Raw genomic sequence first — 20,942 nt, 5'->3', positions numbered from 1 at the left:
GAACCTAAACAGTGTCTGGTGTGTGCAGGGAGCTTAAATCAGGTGTGCCTGCCATACAGGGTATGCCTAAGCTGTTACTGCTGTCAGTTGCATCTGTCATATACCAGGGTCCTCAGATTGTCACAAACTCAGTGGTTTAAAACAACACACATTTAGGCTGGGTGCAGTGGCTCAAGCCTGTCATCCCAGCACTTTGGAAGGCTAAGGCGGGTGGATTCCTTGAGCCCAAGAGTTTGAGACCAGCTTGGATAACACAGAGAGACCTCCATCTCTACAGGCAATTTAAAAAAATTAGCTGGGTGTGGTGGTGCACACCTGTGGTCCCAGATACTTAGGAGGCTGAGGTGGGAGGATCGCCTGAGTCCAGGAATTGAGGTGGCAGTGAGCTGTGATGGCACTGCTGCACTCCAGCCTCGGCGACAGGGCAAGACCCTGACTCAAAACAAACTAACCACACACATGCACATATATTCTCCCACAGTTCTGGAGGTCAGCAGTCTAAAATGAAGGCATCCACAGGAATGCACTCTTGGGGGCTTCATGGGGGAGGTGTCCTTGCCTTTTCCACTCTCTAGAAGCCAGGTATACTCCTTGTCTTGTATCTTCTCCTTCATCCTCAAAGCCTGTTGCTCCCACCTCTGGTTTCATATCACATCATCTTTTTTTGACTCTGCGGCTTCTCTCTTATAAGGACCCTGGTGATTATGTTGGACTCACCTGGATAATCCTGGCTAATCTCCCCAGCTCTTGATCCTTATCTTCATCACTCAGCAGAGTCCCTTTTGCCATGTAAAGTAAGATATCACAGATTCCGAGGATTAGGACGCGAACCTCGTGGAGGGGGCATTACTCAGTCTCTGACGGTCAGGGTGCCCTCTGGAGTGGTGGAGGGGCCTGTGAGTGTGGCCTGCGACTCCCTTATCTCTCTGGGGGCCCTCGGTGTCTCCCTGACCAGGCACAGATAGCCCCTTGCTTTTCTGTCTGCTTTTAGATGTTGTGCCAATGGCAAAGGCCAGTGTGTGGGTCCCGCTCCTGTTCCCGAGGGGGTCCTCCAGGTGGGCCGGCCTCTCCGTGGTGGCCCTCCAGGTGGGCCGGCCTCTCCGTGGTGGCTAGGGTGGCTCACTGCCCCTAGGGGGCACTGGTGTCCACCTGGTCTCCCAACAGAGGGCTTGGTCGACCAGATTGCCCGCTCCCATTTGCCTGGCATTTTCAGAATGTATTAGTTTTCTGTGGCTGCTGTAACACATGACCTCACGAACTTAGTGGTTTAAAACAGCATACATTTATTATCTTACAGTTCTGCAGGCCAGAATCCAGGACAGTCTCACCCATCTAAAATCAAGGTGTCATGGGTCAGGCGCAGTGGCTCATGCCTGTAATCCCAGCACTTTGGGAGGCTGAGGTGGGCAGATCATTTGAGGTGAGGAGTTCGAGACCAGCCTGGCCAACATGGTGAGACCCTGTCTCTACTAAAAATACAAAAACTAGCCAGGTGTGGTGGTGCGTGCCTGTAATCCCAGCCACTTGGAAGGCTGAAGCAAGAGAATCACTTGAACCTGGGAGGCAGAGGTTGTAGAGCCACAATTGTGCCTCTGCACTCCAGCCTGGGCGACAGAGTGAGACTCTGTCTCAAATAAATAAAATAAAACAAAAAAGTAAGATCAAGGTGTTGGCAGGCTGTGCTTTGTTCCAGAGCCTCTAGGCGTGAATCCATTTTTTGCTTATTCTGATTGTTGGCAGAATTCAGTTCCTCCAGATGGTAGGACGGAGGTCCCTGCTTTCTTGCTGGCTGTAAATGAAGAGCTCTTCTTGTCTTCTGGAGGTCACCCTGTTCCTTGGCTGGAGACCCCCCTCCCTGGCTTCTCCATCTCAGAGCCAGCAACAGCGGGTTGAGTTTTTCTCACCTGGCTTCTCCCTCTCTTCCTGCAGTTGGGGAATATTCTCTGCTATTATGGGCTCATGATGACATTGGGTCCACTTGGATAACAGTTAATCTCCCCATTTCAAGGGATGCAACCTTAATTATACCTGCAAAGTCCCTTCTGTTTTGTATAGTAACATATTTACAGCTTCCAAAGATTAAAGCATGGACATTTTAGGGGGTCATGATTCTGCCTAAATGTACCAAATAGTAACAGTAACAATGACAATGCAATTAACACTCACTAAGTCTTTACTGCCTGCCCAGCTCCATGCCTGGTAGCTCCCTGACTCCTTGGAAAGACCTCTGAGGAAGGTACTATTATTATGCCTATTTTAGGAATAGGAAACTAAAGGCACAGAGAGGTTAAGAGATGTGACGGGTTGAATGATATCCCCTCCATTCATATGTGGAACTTCTAACCCCCAGGGCCTCAGAATGTGATGTTATTTGGAGGAAAGTTTTTGTTGTTTTTGTTTTTTTTTTGAGACAAAGTCTCGCTCTGTCGCCAGGTTGGAGTGCAGTGGTGCGATCTCGGCTCACTGCAACCTCTGCCTCGTGGGTTCAAATGATTCTCCTGCCTCGACTTCCCCAGTAGGTGGGACTATAGGCGTCTGCCACCATGCCTGGCTAATTTTTTTATTTTTAGTAGAGAAGGGGTTTCACCATGTTGGCCAGGATGGTCTCGATCTCTTGACCTCGAGTTCCTCTCGCCTCGGCCTCCCAAAGTGCTGGGATTACAGGCGTGAGCCACCGCTCCCAGCCGAAGCTCATTTTTTATAGATGTAATCATGTTAAAATAAAGTATTTTGGGTGGGCCCTAATCCAATATGGTGGATGTCCTCCTAAAATGGGGAAATGCAGAAATGCAAACACATACAGGGAGAATGCCATGTGGATGGGAAGGCGGCATCTACAAGTCAGGGAGAGAGGCTGGGCTATAATCCCAGCACTTCAGGAGGCCGAGGCGGGCAGATCACTTTAGCTCAGGAGTTCGAGACTAGCCTGACCAACATGGTGAAACCCCGTCTCTACTAAAAATTATAAAATTCGCCAGGGTTGATGGTGTATGTCTGTAATCCCAGCTACTTGGGAGGCTGAGATGGGAGACTCGCTTGAACCCAGGAGGCGGAGTTTGCAGTGAGCTGAGATTACACCATTCTACTCCAGCCTGGGCAACAAGCGTGAAACTGTCTCCAAAAAAACAAAAACAAAGGAGAGAGGCCGGGAACAGATCATTCCTGCATAGCCCTCAGAAGAAGGCAGCCCTACTAACGTTGATTTTGGACCTCCAGCCTCCAGAGCTGTGAGACAGTAACTGGTGTTCGGGCCACCTATTTGTGGTGCTTTTTACGGCAGTCCTAGCGGACTAGTAAGTGTAACTTGTCATTAGTTGCGGCAGCTGGGTTTGAGCCCAGGCAGTCCTCATTCTTTCGCTGTCTGGCTGTTTCTGTCATATCTGTCTCCACCTCTCTCCATTTTGGTCTCTTTGTCTCTAATATACTGTGCTTTGCTTTTTTTTTTTTTCCTATCTTTTATTTTTATTTATTTTTTTGAGGCAGGGTCTTGCTTTGTTGCCCAGGCTGGAGTGCAGTGGTGCAGTCATAGCTCACTGCAGCCTCTACCTCCTGGGCTCAAGCGATCCTCCTGCCTCGGCCTCCCGAGTAGTTGGGATTACAGGCACACACCATCACGCTTGGTTAATTTTTGAGTTTTCTTGTGGAGATGGAGTCTTTTTATGGTTCCCTGGCTGGTCTCAAACTCATGACCTCAAGCAGTCCTCCTGCCTTGGCCTCCCAAAGCCTTAGGATTATAGGTGCAAGCCACCATGCCGAGCCTCCTTTTTTCCCCCTCCACCCGCACACCCACCACCCCCACCCCACCCCCACCCACACCTACACCCCCACCCACACCCCCGCCACTCTCCTCTTCTCTCTTCTCCTGCTTCCGGCTCTCTGGGTTTCCGTCCTTCCCTCCTCCTGGCCCTCAGCTCCTGTTGAGACAGGAACCCACCCACCCCCGCCACCATCTCCTCCCACTCAGTTCTCTCTTCTCCCTCCAGCCCCTGTTCCTTCCAGGACGCCCCTTTGCAATTAAACTGCCGATAGACCGAGGCCCAGATGCCAGCATCCCTGGATGCCCACACCGGCTGTTCTTGGGGCCTTGGCAGCAAGCGAGCAGCCAGCACGGAGGAGAGTGGGCAGAGAGCTATCCTCTCTGAGAGCGGAGGCCTCTGAGCTGCAGGAGGAGCCACGCGCAGCCCCCCCCCGACCGCCCCGTGGGCTCTCTCCTGCCCCCTTCACCCTGCTGTGCACACAGGCGCCTCAGGCTGAGTGGCCATCAGCCCAGCGGCCCCACGAGGCCTGGCGGGCACGTGATACTCGCCGTGGGCCCCAGCAGCTGTGCCGTCCGTCTCCCTGCCATGCTGACTTTTGTTTTTCTGCTCCTGGTTCCTGGCTTAAAGCTTTTCAGAGCAGTCTTCCTTACCCCCAGATCCCAGCCTCCATCTTTCTGGGTTTGGCTTTTTCCCTTTGTTGCCCCTGCTTCTGGGGTCCTGTTGCCCTGAGTGGGAAACTCCCTACACCCTAAGCTCTGAGCAACTCTGTGGTCTGGCCAGCCCTGGCCCCCCTGGTTGAGTTGCGGGTGGGGACTGAGATGGAGACAGGAATGGAGGAAGTCAGGGAAGGCTGCCAGAGGGAATTCTGGGGAGCACTGGGAAGCAGACACTTTGGAGAGACCTGCCCAGCCCAGTCCCCCTCCCCTGGCGCCTTCCCTACCATCAGTCATGACCATGCTGGCAGCCATGTTTTCCTGCAAGGCCATGAGCTACCCGGCCATGCTGATTGGCCACTTGGACTGGACATGTGACCTGGGCTGGACCAATCGGCTTCTCTGTCCTGGGAGTTTGGAGGACTCTGGGAGGTGGACTGGCCTCTGTAGGGCCGGACACAGGGACAAGGGGTGGAGTGTTTGAGGGAGGCAAGCCTGTGTTCAGAGGAGCAGAGAGGGGCTGAGACAGCCAGAGAGGGGTTGCCCAGCTCCCACGGCTCCCCTCTCCTTCAGCCCCTGCTCCTGGGTTCAATGAGATGCCCTTGTATCCTTCTGTGCTAACAAACATCTATGCTCAAGCTCCTGCGAGTGGGTTCTGTCTTTTGCAGCCACCCAGCCTCCAGATAGAGCTTTTAAGAATGCAAATCAGATCACAGTGCTCATCTTCCTGGTGCCCTCAGTGGCTTCCCAGAGCTGCGGAATTGCTCCTTAAGGCCTCCCCAGCACAAGGCTGAGCAACCCGGCCCTGGCCCCTCTCATCGCCCAGAACGCCCTCACAACAGCCTCACTGCTGTTCCTCCAGCACTCCAAGTTCATTCCTGCCCCAGGGCCTTTGCACTTGCTGTGCCTTTTGCCTAGGATGTTCTCCCCAGAATCTTTTCTTTTTAATTTTTTTTGAGACATGGTCTTGCTCTGTTATGCAGGCTAGAGTGCAGTGGTACAAATACAGCCCACTCCAGCCTCCACCTCCTGGGCTCAAGCGATCCTCCTGCCTTAGCCTTCTGAGTAACTGGGACTACAGGCATATGTCACCATGCTTGGCTAATTTTTAAAATTTTTGTAGAGATGGGATCTTGTCATGTTGCCCATGGTGGTCTTGAACTCCTGGGCTCAAGTGACCCTTCCACATTGGCCTCCCACAGTGCTAGGATTATAAGCTTGAGCCACAGCACCTGGCCACCCCCTGGATCTTTGCATGACCAGCTTGTCCTCATCAGGTTTCAGCTGGAATGTCCTCTCTTGGAGAAAAGGCCCCGATCAGCCTATGAGAGAAGCCTGGCTCGCCCTGTCATTCCATCACACAGCATCCTGTTTTGTTTTATTCAGGGCGCATATCACCATCTGTTGTTTATTTATTTGTTGACTTGTTTACATCTGCTTCCCCTGCTGGAATGAAAACATCACGTCTTGCGCACCACTGAATCCTCAGTGCTTCCAACACAGCCCGGCAACGTAGTAGGTGCTTAATGAGTATTTGCTGATTGAATGCAAAAATGAGGCAAGATGACCCAGAGTTAGACTGCCAGGAGTCTGGTGGGGTTTGCTGGAAGAGAGTTAAAGGACCCATCTCATTGTCCCCACACGGGAGCCCCACTCTTGCCTATACATAGGCTGCTCTGCCCTGGTAGAGGACAGTTCTGTAGGTTACCAAGTGGCGAGTGGAAACCAGGCTGCCAGGCTGCAGGAAGTGGTGATTGTCGCCAAGGTGACTCAGTTCTGGGCCAACCTTGGGCCCTCTTCCGGGCAGATACACACTCTATCCACTGGACCAGTGTCAGTTCTTTCTCTCGAGGGCCCCCAGATGACCTCTCAAGGAGGAGCCCCGTTTGTCCTATAGCGTTTCAGTAAGGGACTATGATTCACATGCCCCAAGATCGGAGGCTTTGACCTGGGAGAGGGCCTCTGGTCTAAAAACAAGCCCTGTTTTGGGTAAGCTGGCGGAGGAGACGATTTCATGTGAGGGTGAATTGCCTTTTGTCTGCCTCTCTCTGATTTGTTTTTGAAAATTCATTGTATTTATTAGATATGCCATCACACAATGGTCCCTTGACATATTTCGTGCTGTAAAGAGACAGCCCCTGCCATCAAGCTGTATGCTGTAGCTGACAACACCGGGTCTTTCGTGCACACTCACGCACACACTTCCACGTGGGCACACGCTGTTGTCAAGCACACAGACGTCACAGGCTGGTGGGAGCAGCCTTGGGATGAAAGACCCAGGCTGGCGTTGGCTGTACCTCTCCTCCCCTTCCTGGAAAAATCATGGCAAGTCTGCATTGTCTGTGTGAATCAGGGAAGAGGCAGCCTGGACAGATAAAGTCCAGGATCCCAGTTGCCTCCCTGCAAACAGAAATGGCTTAACCAGCCACTGGTTTTGAGGGATGGGAGTTCAGCAAACTTTTCTTTTCCTTTCTTGTCTGCTGGTGGAGGTACTAATGAGTAGAACGAAACCCACAGAGAGTGGGGGAAGCAGAAAGCCTGAGCAATCCACTCCCTGAATAATCAGCCCCGAATAATTGAGAATTGACTTGTAATTGCAATTGTCTCAGTGTGGAGATGCTGACGCTGGAAGACGGAGAACAGGCGAGAAGAATGGTGGGGTTTGGAAAGAGGGCGTGGACTCTGGACTGATTCTGGGCAAAGCAACGGGGGGTCGAGGGGATATTTTTAATTACGATTTTAAACTACAAGGGCAAAGGGCTGACACTGTTAGGGGAAGGTTGCGAGGTTGCGGGAGGCGGAGAGAAGAGACGTATCCAGGAAGGAGCAGTATTTCTTTCCAGACTGTAAACAACTGCCAAATAAACCCCAGAAATGACACTCTGAGAGCGTCTGTGGGAAGCTTAGAGAGCTGCTTGTCCTGCAAGAGGTATTGGTTTTGTTCAAGCTTCAGCTGATGCTCGCTTAAAAAAATAGATTCCGTTTCCTCTCTTGCACCAATCTGGAGGGGGAAATCAGCACGTAACATCTGCCTCATGTCATTGTTTAGACGCTTGTGAATAAAAGGATTCTGGCAGGACTAAGCAAATAGTAAAATGCAAGACCCAGCCAACTCCTGATTAGCTCTTGGTGGATTATCTGTTGGGGGATGATCCAGAGGGACTGTCCCATCCAGGGTGGAGTCCTCGCCACTGCACCCTGCTGTGGCCTAACTTTTGAGCGCACAGAATGTTAGATGTCAGTAATGGTTAAGGGCTGGGTCTATGCAGGGAGACAGATCTGAGGTTGAACTTGTCTCCTACACACTGTAGCTAAAAGGACTTGGGCAGTGTCTCCATTCCTCTGAATGTTTGTTTCTTCCACTGTACGATAAGGAAGATGGTGATTCCAGCTGTGACTCTATGCTTATCAGTAGCCTTGAGTTCCTCTGCATTTCCCAGAGTCCTTTGCACTTGGAATGGCCATGTGACTAGCCTGGCCAATGGGATAAGAGCAGGAGTGATGGATGTCACTTCTGGGCTGTGGTGGACAAATATACTGTGTGCCCTCCCTCTATTTTCTCTCCCTCGTCTGTGGTGCAGCTACACCATAGAAGGAGCCTGGATCCCTGAGTTACTTCATGGATATGAGTCATTCAGGAGAGGCAGCTAAGAAAGAATTTTTAAGATTTTGAGATGTTTGTAATAGCAGCTAGTATTAACTACCCAAATGAATACAGTAGTACTCCCTTGAGAGGTATTGTGAAGAATTAAGTGAGGGAGGCAGAGCTTATAAGAGCTTAGCTAAGTGTTCAATATAGAAAATGTTCAATATAGAAAATGTAGAAAATGTTCTGTATTTTGGCATATAGAAAATGTTCAATAAATATTAGATATAAGTATTAATTTATTTATGCTGCAAATATTTATAGAGTTCCTATCGTGGGCCAGGCATGTGGATTAACAGCAGATGCATAAAATCATACTTTGGATTATGTATTAAATAGTGTGCTCCACAGTAAAATAAAAAGAATTTGGTAATTCATTCCATCAGTGATGATGATGACGATGATGATTTTTGTTTTGAGACAGAGTCTCACTCTGTCACCCAGGCTGGAATGCAGTGGTGTGATCTCAGCTCACTGCAACCCTTGAAACCTCCCGGGTTCAAGTGATTCTCATGCCTCAGTCTCCTGAGTAGCTGGGATTACAGGCATGCACCACCACACACCACTAATTTTTGTACTTTTAGTAGAGATGGGGTTTCACCACGTTGGCCAGGCTGATCTTGAATTCCTGCCTTCAAGGGATTTGCCCATCTCAGCCTCCCAAAGTGTGGGATTACAGGCGTGAGCCACCATGTCTCGCCCAATCATTGATTATTAAATATTAAACCCTATTACGCTCCAGGCATTGTGATAAATAGTGGGGACCTGTGGTTGAATACGTTCATTTTCACTCTTAAATTGCTTGCTGGCTACTGAGAGATGTACAAGTAAACATACGATTTAAATGCCAAGTGACATGTGTTATATAGACAGACTTTTTCAAAGTGCTAGCAGTGTCACTAACTCTGTTTGGGGAAATCAGAGAGGGCTTCATGGAGGAAGGGGCTTTTGAGTTCAGCCTTGAAGGTCTGAGTAGAGTTTGGGCAGATGAGAAAGCATTTCAGGTGGAGGGACTGGTCTATAGTCATGAAGTCTTGTGTTTTTGTTTAAAATATTATTTATTGATTTATATTTTATGGACAAGGTCTCACTCTATTGTTTAGGCTGGAGGGCAGTGGTGCGATCACAGCTCACTGCAGCCTTGAACTGGGCTTAAATGAGCCTCCTGCCTCAGCCTCCCGAGTAGCTGGGACTACAGGCTCATGCCACCACCCCCAGCTCATTTTTAAATTTTTGTAGAGATGAGGTCTTACTGTGTTGCCCAGGCTGACCTCGAGCTCCTGGCCTCAAGCAATCCTCCTGCCTTGACCTCCCAAAATGCTGGGATTACAGGCAGGAGCTACCACACCTGGCAAGATCTTGTGTTTGATGAGATGTGACAGATGCTTTGGTAGCCGGGGATATAGGGTATCTGTGGTCGGTAGAACAACGTCGCCTGCTCCAAAGATGTCCACATCGGTGCTTGATCTGGCAGCACATACACTAAGATTGGAATGATACAGAGAGGGCGAGCGTGGCCTCTGTGCAAGGATAACACACGAATTCATGAAGCGTTCCATATTTTTCCATTATTCTAAGTGAAGTCACCCTGGAATGGAAAACCAGACTCCGTATGCTCTCACTTATGAATGGGAGCCAAGCTATGGGTATGCAAAGGCCCATAGAGTGGTCCAATGGACGTGGGAGACTCAGAAGTGGAGAGTGGCTGGGTGCGGTGGCTCAAGCCTGTAATCCCAGCACTTTGGGAGGCTGAGGTGGGCAGATTACCTGAGCTCAGGAGTTCAAGACCAGCTTGGCCAACATGGCGAAACCCCGTTGCTACTAAAAAATACAAAAATTGGCTGGGTGTGGTGGTGCATGCCTGTAATCCCAGCTATTGGGGAGGCTGAGGCACGAGAATCGATTGAGCCTGGGAGGCAGAAGCTGCAGTGAGCTGAGATTGAGCCACTGCACTCCAGCCTGGATGACAGAGTGAGACTCTGTCTCAAAAAATAAATAAATAAATAAATAAAGATTTTGTATTGTTTTAGCCAATACAAATGTTTGTGTAAATTTGTTACAGCAGCAATGGAGAATGAGTAGAGTGTCAGATGGAGAATGTCAGGAGACCACAGTAGACCGAAGGGCCAGAGTTGTGTAGACTTATTCTGGATGAGCAGTGGGTGTCAAACTTCAGTGAGGTCCCCACTTTTCCATGTACTACTAATATTAATTAATAATTACATTCTGAGAGAGAGCGAACAGGCTTGTTCATTTTAATGGATGTGATCCTTCCATAAATTGAATGCATGTTTCTTATTTAATTAATGAAATTTTAGGTTATTTCCAGTCCTTTGCTATTAAAATAAGGTTGCAATGAATGATTTTGACCTTGTGTAATTTTTCACATGTGTAAGATGAGTTCCAAGAAATGGAATTGTTGGGTCACAGAGAATATGCATCTTAAGAAGCCTCCATTTTTCATAAATGCTCGAGGGCATGATTCTGGTGAAATCTAAAGGCAATCGGAGGTGCCTGAGCAGAATTCACATATGGATTCTACAAGTATTCCTGTGGCTGGTGGTGTAGAGGGAGGCCAGAGGAGAGGCTGAGGCTGTGGACCTAGAGAGAAATGCATGTGAGTCACAGAGAGAGAGAGGGCACTGTTTAGGACCGGCTTGGTATGGGTGAGTGTAAGTTGATTTTCTAGTGTGTGCTTTTACTTTAAAACACTTTTTAAAAAAAAATTTTTTTTAGATATGGAGACTCACTGTGTTGCCAAGGCTGGTCTCAAGCTCCTGGGCTCAAGCGATCCTCCTGCCTTGGCCTCCCACAGTGCTAGGATTACGAGTGTGAGCCACTGTGCCTGGCTCTGTGTGTGTGTGTGTGCGTGCGTGTGTGTGTGTGTGTGTGTGTGTGTGCTTTAATCAGCACAGGAACTTCCTAAGACATGAGAGGTCTTTCTTCAGTGGCCCTGGGTTTGAGAGCCTGCTGGGGGCAGGTGCAGTGGTACATGCCCGTAATCCCAGCTACTCGGGAGGCTGAGGTGGGAGAACTGTTGAGGCCAGGAGTTCAAGAGTCACTGGGACTGGTGTCCCTCACGACAAGTGAGGCTCCCTTGGTGTTCATGCGTCAGGCCTGAATTCCACTCTCCATTCTCTTCTGCCTGGCCCTTTTCACCTTCGGGAAGATAATTAACTTTGTAGTTTTGCAGGGGAGGGGGATAGAAGTGTATACCTATGGTCTTTAAACAAGGTTTTTCTGGTATTAGATTGCTTCTCAGAAATATGTGGTGACTACAGGTCTTGATGCTTCTGACTTCCTGATTTTTGGTGCTTACAGGATTTTTACAGCATCAAGGTGTAACAATTACACTACCTGCATTTTTTTCCTTTTGGTTATTTGTTTAAATGGATTCTTTACCCACCATGGAGTTTTATTATGACTTCTCCATTCTTGGGTTTATTTTGATTCTTCCTTGGTGAGCTGGATTTCAATGTCAGCTAGCTTTTTTAAGAATGGTTCATGGGGCCGGGCATGGTGGCTCATGCCTGTAATCCCAGCACTTTGGGAGGCCGAGGCGGGCGGATCACAAGGTCAAGAGATTGAGACCATCCTGGCCAGCATTGTAAAACTCCGTCTCTACTAAAAATACAAAAATTAGCTGGGCATGGTGGCGGGCGCCTGTAGTTCCAGCTACTCAGGAGGCTGAGGGAGGAGAATCGCTTGAACCCGGGAGGTGGAGGTTGTAGTGAGCCGAGATTGCACCACTACACTCCCGCCTGGCAACAGAGTGATACTCCATCTAAAAAAAAAATGGATACTATATTCTCCAAGGGCGTTGATGTCTGAGACTGTCGGCCTGCTGCCTTTACACTTGAACATGCAGTTTATCTTTTCGCAGCCTTGCTGGGATTAGTTCGTGAGTCACCCCTGAGGAGAGCCCTGGGCCTCCTGATCCTTCTGATTCTTCTCGAGGTTGGGTTGAGACTCAGTGCTGCTTGGGCTGCCTGGTGATCCCCTGAGCTTGGGGATGCTGTATGCGGATCATGAATAGAAAATAACATAATTTGGAGTGAGAAACTTTGGCTGCCAATTTCAGGGCAGCCGGCCAGAAGATTATCTCCCTTCCTTGTGTGTTTGGGATATTTGTAACTCTAAAAATATCCATGGCTGTTGTGTACAGCTGCGCAGGCTGTACACTGCACGATTCCAGGGAACGTTGTTCCTATAAACCACAATGTGAATGGCGCTCTGTTATGTGCAAGGTGGCGGCCCTATGACCTCTCAGCCTGGAGTGGGCCTAGAAGCAGAGAATTCTTTTATCTCAGTGTTTCCAGACTTTGCTTATTTTCATATCACTGAGGCAGAAGCCACCACAAACAAACCTCTTGAACACCGAACAGGGAAGGAAGTAGTGATTTATTTAGCCGGGAGCTGCGGCAGGTGAAAATACCTTAACAACCGAGCTCCTCAACAAAGAAAATCCTTGCCCTTTTCAAGTCTTACAGTTCTGGAAATTACACGTGAAAGGGTCTTGATCCATGAAGCAGGCGTGGGGTACATGACTACGTGGGGGTTTGATCGTGTTTAGGCAAAAACAGTGCCTTCCGGAAAGATTCCTCCATACCATGCCTGCGATCTATGGGGGTGTGATTAAGGATGGCGCCCAGGTCTGCCAGCCTTTACTTGTCCTATTTAAATGCAGTGTAGAAGTCTAGGGGGAGGGGCTCTCAGAAGCTTAAGAGGATTAAGGGTCTCCTTCCTCATCACCTTTATTAATTTATTTCTAGTTACATATTCGTCTTCTCCTATGATTTTTCTGCTCTATATTGTCTCACAGTCTTCTTACAAAAATGAAGGTAAAAGGGGAACTTTAGATCAAAATTGGGAGTGGAAGAACAGTACAACTCACCAAAATAGAAGAAGTGTGTGTGTGTGTGTGTGTGTGTGTGTGTGCGCACGCGTGCGCGCGAGCACGTGTGTGCACATACGAGCATAAAAGAAACAATGCCATTGAACTCTAGCTGGATGTTGCGGTCTTTTTTTCTCTTTGTGAAACAGGAAGTATTAGGAAGTATTATCAGCAAGAGTTAGAGCAATGTTAAAGAGAGGCTAGCACAAAGCTGTCGTTTCCTGTTGGAAGTCATCTGAAGGGCTGGAAGGGAATTAGAGGGAGAATTGTTCCCTATGACACAATTCGGTGTGGTTTAATGCCATTCCCTCCACCGTTCTGAACCCCTAGGGACCTGAGAAAACACTGGCCCAGCCCCATCCTCCATCAGCTGCTTGAATATCTTGGCAACATCCCCACATGGTGGTTCAAGTCTTTCTCCTATCCTTATGTTATAGTCTCACCAATGTACCACAATGTAGCAGTCTCTCTTTGTGAGGTATCACCTGGAGTTCTTTGTCTCACGACCAAGAGAATTAAGGAGCTTGGACACAAAGCGTGAGGTTGGAGTGAAAGTTTAACAAGCAAAAGAAGAAAGCTCTCCTCTGTAGAAGGGGCCTGGAAGAGAGTTGCCGTTTTTACAGTCGAATGCAAAGGCTTTTAGATGAGATGGATGAGGGCCGGGTGTCTCATCTGCATAAGGTGTGAATTTCTGGTACTCCATCCCGTCCCCTTAGTGCGCATGTGGGTCCTTAGCTTGAGTTACTCCATATTGCTTTGTCTCCCTTCCTGTGCATGTGTCAGGGGACAGAACTTCCCCTTGTGGGCCTGTCTGGGCAAGTTACCTGTGTAGTCTTTCTTATCTGTGCAGCTGTGGGCATGTCTCAGGCAAGCTCCCATGTGCAAGTTTCCTTATCTGTACCTGCAGGCTGTTCTTTTGTTTGAAATAATTAAATGAAGGGCCCATCCTAACTGCCTGCCTGACCAGCCTCTTCCTTTTCTCCTCTCTCATTTACACCATTGCAAAGTTTAATGCCATTGCAAAGGGGCTTTTCTTTGAGGCTGGGCCATTCTTTGATTGTATTGGGCAGAGTCCTGCTCCTTGGAGCTGTTGAGCCTGGTTCTGCTCTTTGGAGTGCAGCAGAATAGATAAAATCCATCCTACAAGTTGCATTCCTCCAAATGTGATTGAAAGTGGGGACTCTGGGCCAGGCATGGTGACTCTCACCTGTAATCCCAGCACTTTGGGAGGCTGAGGTTGGCAGAGTACCTAAGCTTAGGAGTTCGAAACCAGCTTCGGCAACATGGTGAAATCCTGTCTTTACTAAAAATACAAAAAATTAGCTGGGCATGGTGGCGTGTGTCTGTAGTCCCAGCTACTTGGGAGGCTGAGGCAGGAGAATCACTTGAGCCTGGGGGGCAGAGGTTGCAGTGAGCCGAGATCTCACCATTGCACTCTGGCCTAGATGACAGAGCGAGACTCCATCTTAACCCACCACCCCCAGCTAATTTTTTTGTATAAAAGAGTGGAAACTCTGGAGTTAGAGTGCTTGGGTTGGAATATCCTGACTCAGGTATGAAACCTCCTGTACTTCTGTTTTGTCATTCAAAAATGGGCATAACAATAGTACCTCTTTCATATAGTTATTGTGAGAATTAGACATAGGGACATTTAAATAGCTCCTGGCACATAATAAGTTCTCAAGAAACATTAGCTGTTATTATTTTCTGTAGGCAGGGACTGTGGGGACCTCATCCTCTCATACCTTCTTCTAGATTATAAGGTGGAGGATGTGGGTCCCAACTTCAGCTTAATATCTGACTCATGATGAGATCTCAAGTCACCCAAGGCCCTCCCTGGGCCTTGGTTTCTGTGTCTGGAAACAGGGTGGTGGACTCCGTGATCCCTAAATTCCTGCTTCCATCTCTAGCAGAGCTGGATAATTGTATGTCAAGGGAGGACAGAAGAAGAACCGTGTTTTGCAATGAGCAGGTCTATGCAAACCTATCCTCAAAGGCTGAGGGAGCTGAGAGGCCAGAGAATGAGGCTCACAAATCCAGCTTCTCAGAAAAAAAAAATCAATAGGAACTTACTAACCAAAGTGCTATATCTGGTGGCCGAGAGACAGGGGATCCCTGCACCCAACCTCCAGAAAATATCTTTTTTTTTTTGAGATGGAGTTTCACTCTTGTTGCCCAGGCTGGAGTGCTGTGGTGTGATCTCAGCTCACTGCAACCTCAGCCTCACGGGTTCAAGTGATTCTCCTGCCTCAGCCTCCCGAGTAACTGGGATTACAGACACATGCCACCATACCTGACTAATTTTTTGTATTTTTAGTAGAGACAGGGTTTCACCATGTTGGCCAAGCTGGTGTCGAACTGACTTCAGGTGATCCACTTGCCTTGACCTCCCAAAGTGCTGGGACTACAGGCATGAGTCACCGTGCCCAATCGGAAATATCCTTTATCTAGCAAGCCTTTAGGGTAAAGCATGCATAGCTGGTCACACCTCAGACTTTCTTTCGAAACTCATGACCACTAGGGAGGTTAGATAAGCATCTTGATGAGGGGTTCTCTATGCCACAGGCATTGCTTAAAGACATTGCTGCAGGAGTCAAACATCCATCATCATGGGGGTGTCGTTTCAAGATGGCGTCACTCTTGCCATGCAACGGGCTGTTTTCCTACACTCCACCCCTGGAAACTTGCCCTTGCAATCTCACTTACCCACCTCTCCTGGGATAGTCCCTGGGTCTAGAGGGAGGACGCTTGATATGGCATAGCTTCATCAGCAGTGCGTTGGCAATAATAAATAGATTGGACCCAGTGGGATTCCAAATGAAGAAGATTCGCAGCCTTTGTTGAATAATCTCTAGTCTTCGGAATACCATGATTTTGGTTTTCTCAGAAGTAAAACAGTGAGAGATACATGGCATTCATAATTTAAATAGTAGAAATATAGTCCAGGCACAGTGGCTTATGCCATTAATCCCAGCACTTTGGGAGGCTGAGGTGTGTGATAACCTGAGGTCAGGAGTTCGAGACCAGCCTGACCAATATGGCGAAACCACGTCCCTACTAAAAATACAAAAGTTAGCGGGATGTGGTGGTGCATCCCTGTAATCGCAGCTACTCAGGAGGCTGAGGCAGGAGAATGGCTTGAACTGGGGGCAAAAGTTGCAGTGAGCCAAGATCTTGCATTGCACACCAGCCAGGGCAACAGAGTGAGACTCTGTCTCAAAAAAAAAGAAAAAGAAAAAAAAAAAAAAAAGGAAATATAACGCACACAAATCCTACAATCAAAAAGAGAATTTGTATGCCAGAATGAAAAAAAAGATAGAACCTATTCCATCAGGGAGCAAACTACAAACATCACGAAGAAAATTAAAACTCAGTACTCGGTTCTTCTTTAGAGACTTCTTGTAGCCAGGATTCAGGATTCAGTCCGAGTTGTAGGCAAATAATAACAGCTCAGAAACAATGGTCAAGGCTGGAATCTAATAACACATATGTTACAGTTTTCTTCTGAAAGATAGTTTTTCTGTCTCCAATTTCCCTTTTCTACCAAAGAAAAATCATAATAAAACCCAGTTTATTTGCAAAATAAGCTTTAGCCTGACTATACTTGGCCCGATTATTTGCATAAAGTGGAGCAAGACTAGCGATTGGCCACATAGACTCTTTTTAAGTTGGCTTTGCTAGAACGTACATAAGGAATTTTGGATTAGACTTGTAAAGGTCTGGATTTAGGAAGCCAAGTCACGGATTCAGCACCAAAATGTACCTGAAATGTCTGTATTAATTGGGTGACTTCTTCTGTTCTTGAGGTCCCAAAATATCTTGAGGTTCCTGGACCTGCTAGAAAGTGACATTCTTTATTGATCACAGGTCGGGAATCTTGGAGGGCACCATAAGACAAGGAACTAGGCCAATCTTTCCAGGGGACCTTTTACTGTCTTCATCAAGTCAACCTCAATTCCTTAAAACAGAATGGTCATATCTAAAAATATCCCATTCTAGTCAAAACCTGGGCATAATAACCAGCATCTCCAGTGTGTCCTGTGGCAAAAGAAAACACGTTCTTAGTGGATGTGTGTTAATAACCACATGGCAATAAAATAAGAATATTCATAAATAGTTTCCAATTATGGAGAAATCAGATAGAGAGAAAAGTAAAAGTCTCAGTTTTACTCACAAGTGTGTACTTTGCCCAATTGCTGTCCCTATAAATAGCTCAAAAGAAAAAAAATTTTTTTGACTCTGAAAAAGAAAACATAAAAATAAACAGCAATTGTTCAAACAGAAGTCATAAAAATGACTTCAGCCCTTTACTAGGTCAGGTACATGTGATTAATTCTTTTTCTGTTTGATGTTGTGTTAGCAATCCTCACAAACACATCAGCTAAGTAAGAGTTCTGGAAGTTTCTAGTAGCCTAACGGTATCATCTCCAAAGTGATCAGAAACCTGTTATTCAGGATGACTTGTCAGGGTCCTTTCTATGAATTTCCTCAAAGACACAGCCCTTTAGGATCTGCAGAAAGCTTTTAGGAAAAGAATCAGAAGAAAGCAATTAACTGCATATACCAAGACATATCAGACCTTAGAAATTATCTATAATTTTGGAACACATATTAATAATACATTTATGCAAATACAACTCAAAGAAAGTTAAACACCATTTCTTATTTGATGATGTTTCCCATATTATATATCTACATATATATTAGACTGAGTCTCACTCTGTTGCCCAGGCTGGAGCACAGTGGTGTGACCTCGGCTCACTGCAACCTCCGCCTCCTGGGTTCAAGCAATTCTTGTGCCTCAGCCTCTCAAGTAGCTGGGACTACAGGTGTGTGCCACCATGCCTGGTTAATTTTTATAGTTATAGTAGAGATGGGGTTTCAACATACTGGCCAGGCTGGTCTCGAACTCCTGACCTCAGGTGATCTGCTTGCCTTGGCCTCCGAAAGTGCTGGGATTACAGGTGTAAGCCTCTCTGCTTGGTCCATAGAATTCTAACATAACAAATAAGACAAAATTTTCTCTCTTGGCCTTTCAGGGACTCCACTTGTTATGTCCAAGTTCGTTTGGGTCAAGAAGACTTAAGGTTAGAATTTGAAATTTGCTTTCAGGAAGTATGTCAAATATCAAAGGTTTAAAACCTTGATATCAAAGTAAGAGAGCTTTAAAACACTTTATCAAAATAGGATCCTGGGTGACTGCAAAATAATAATCATTTAGCCAAAGTGATAACTCGAAGATTGCAAAAAGCAGAAACCGTTACTCTTTGATAGAGAGACCTAATAAAGACAGCATGAAACTATCTCTCCTTCTGTCCTTTTTGTCTTAAATTGCAGTTGATTCAAAAGGTAAACAAAAATTTTTTATCTTCAAAAGGTAAACAAAAATTTTTTATCTCTTATTAATATGACATAAATTATTGTTTAAAAAAGAAAATGGAAATTTACTTTTATATTAGTGTATTATCAATGCAAAAGCTAATTTTAATAAAACCTTATAAACCAATCCATCCAATTTCAGTCAGCTTTGGACCACACAGATAAGATTCCCACAAATCCTTTATAACTGCTTAAAAGATTTTTTTCTACTTTTTTCTTAACCTCAACTTTTAGATTCATTTAGTTTTATCTGTACCATTTCTCCCTCATTTTGAAACAACCTTTAAATAACCTCTAAACTAGAAAAAATTACTTTTCCTTCAGCAAAAAACCACATCTTCACATCTTTTTAATAACATTTCTTCACCTAAAATACATTTTGCTTTCTTTATATACTCTGTATATAGAATTGTTTCTCTTATATCTAGTAGTTTAAATTACATGTATTAACTATAATTTTAACTCTTAGTAACCTTAATTTCCAGTGAAAAACCCAGGCAGTAAGTAATTTTGAACTGTCTTATATCTGTACTTACAGATGAAAACCATTTCATAATTTTTCAGAAAGATGCTTCCTTTTTTTGTTTATTAACATATATCTATATTTAGCTTTTCTATACCATCTAAAATAAGATGCCAAAGTATGTAAACTTAAACTTGTGTTTAAAAGTTAACGTTCCAGTATTTTACCTAGAAATGACTCAGACATTTTCCAATGATCTGTTACTTCATTCAAGGTGACATGACTTTAAGGTCTGAAATTACTGAAAGGAATTTGAAACTATGACACAGGTATACTTATGCTTTCTAATGTTTTTCCCCATTACTCTGGGTCCCAAGTACCCACATGATACCCAGGGACAGCAATGAAAGGGAGGGCTTATCTGTGTCCAGAATTTACACACCAACTATTAAGCTCAGGGCAGAAGACAGAGCTGTGAAGATAATGTCTGACCCTTCCCAGCACAGCCAGAGGACACAGCAGGGGCAGAGAGACCTCCACACTTGTCCCCAGGCCTCACCATGTCTGTTGGGTTATAGTCGAGAATCAAACGGCTCTAAGACATAAATTCACAGACAGGAGCAACAGTTTTATAACCTTAAAACATCCAGCAGAGATAGCCTAAACCCATCTGACCATAGACCCAGGCAAAAGTGTCTGCATTATTTTTAATACTGATAATTCTGAAGACATTTCTATTTTATTTTATGAACAATTTTTTTTAAAAAATGGAGTTCATGCTTGTCGCCCAGGCTGGAGTGCACTGGTGCAATCTGGGCTCACTGCAACCTCTACCTCCTGGGTTCAAGTGATTCTCCTGCCTCAGCCTCCCGACTAGCTAGGATTACTGGCACCTGCCACCATGTCCAGCTAATTTTTGTATTTTTAGTAGAGATGGGGTTTCACCATGTTGGCCAGGCTGATCTCAAACCCCTGACCTCAGGTGATCCACCCGCGTTGGCCTCTCAAAGTGCCGGGATTACAGGCGTGAGCCACCGTGTGTGGCCACTAATTTTATCTATGAAGGATTGCTAAAGTCATGTGAACTTGAAACATATTTGGACTCAGTAACTTATGAGCACTCACTTATGAGCACTCACTTATGAGCACTCACTTTCTAAGTCCATTTTGTACCATGTGGACAATTTACAAGCAGACCTATTATAAGTATACATAAAATACAGACAGGTAAAGATTTCATAGCTTTGATATACAAATTTCAGCCATGAAACAGGTAAAACTCACTAATTTACTTTTATCTTATTTTTTAAAATATAGAGATTGGGTCTCACTCTGTTGCCCAGGCTGGGCTTGAACTCCTAGGCTTAGGCTGTCCTCCTGCCTTGGCCTTCCAAAGTGTTGGGATTACAGACATTAGCCATTTTACCGGCCACAGCTCACTAGTTTGAAAGGACAGTTAGGGCTGGGCATGGTGGCTTATGTCTGTAATCCCAGCAGTTTGGGAGGTCGAGGTGGGAGGATCACCTGAGGTCAGGAGTGCGAGACCAGCCTGGCCAACATAGTAAAACCCCATCTCTAATTTTGTAAAAATACAAAAATTAGCCAGACGTGGTGGCAGGTGCCTGTAATTCCAGCTACTTAAGAGGCTGAGACAGGAGAATTGCTTGAACTGGGAGGCGGAGGTTGCAATGAACTGATATCATGCCTCTGCGCTCTAGCCTGGGTGACAGAGCAAGACTTGGTCTCAAAAAATAAATAAAATAAAATAAAGACAGTTTGGATTCAAATTTTATAAATGGAACAAATTAAAGTTTATCTGTCCCACATGGCCAAAGTCCTTACAGAGTTTGAGAGACAACAAGGCAATAATATTATATCTGAAGGCATGGAGTGTGAATTTAAACTTTATTTTTAACGGAGTTTCATTTAATGTGTTAGAAAAAGATTAAAAATGGATGCCAAAGTAACACACAACCATAGGAATTCACCACAGAACTTTATAAGGATATCAATTTAATTAATTAATTAATTTTTTGGAGACATTGTTGCACCTTCGTTGCCCAGGCTGGAGTGCAGTGGCATGATCTCCTGTTGCTGCAGCCTCCGCCTCTCGTGTTCAAGAGATTCTCCTGCCTCAGCCTCCCGAGTA

The 20,942-nt window shown here is 46.1% G+C and overlaps 1 protein-coding gene and 1 non-coding gene across 5 annotated transcripts in view; both read left to right on the top strand.

Moving 5' to 3' along the window:
* GSG1L (GSG1 like) overlaps positions 1-20,942 on the top strand; it is a 269,677-nt gene that overhangs the window by 56,009 nt on the left and 192,726 nt on the right. The window lies entirely within an intron of this gene.
* Positions 9,516-9,622, top strand: LOC116526761. Its single transcript, XR_004258263.1, has one exon. It is a non-coding gene; the product is annotated as a U6 spliceosomal RNA (small nuclear RNA).

This window comes from Sapajus apella, unplaced genomic scaffold (genome assembly GCF_009761245.1).
Source record: "Sapajus apella isolate SASKATOON/1434 unplaced genomic scaffold, GSC_monkey_1.0 scaffold51, whole genome shotgun sequence".
Lineage (NCBI taxonomy): Eukaryota > Metazoa > Chordata > Mammalia > Primates > Cebidae > Sapajus > Sapajus apella.
This window is presented reverse-complemented; position numbering and strand designations above follow the sequence as displayed.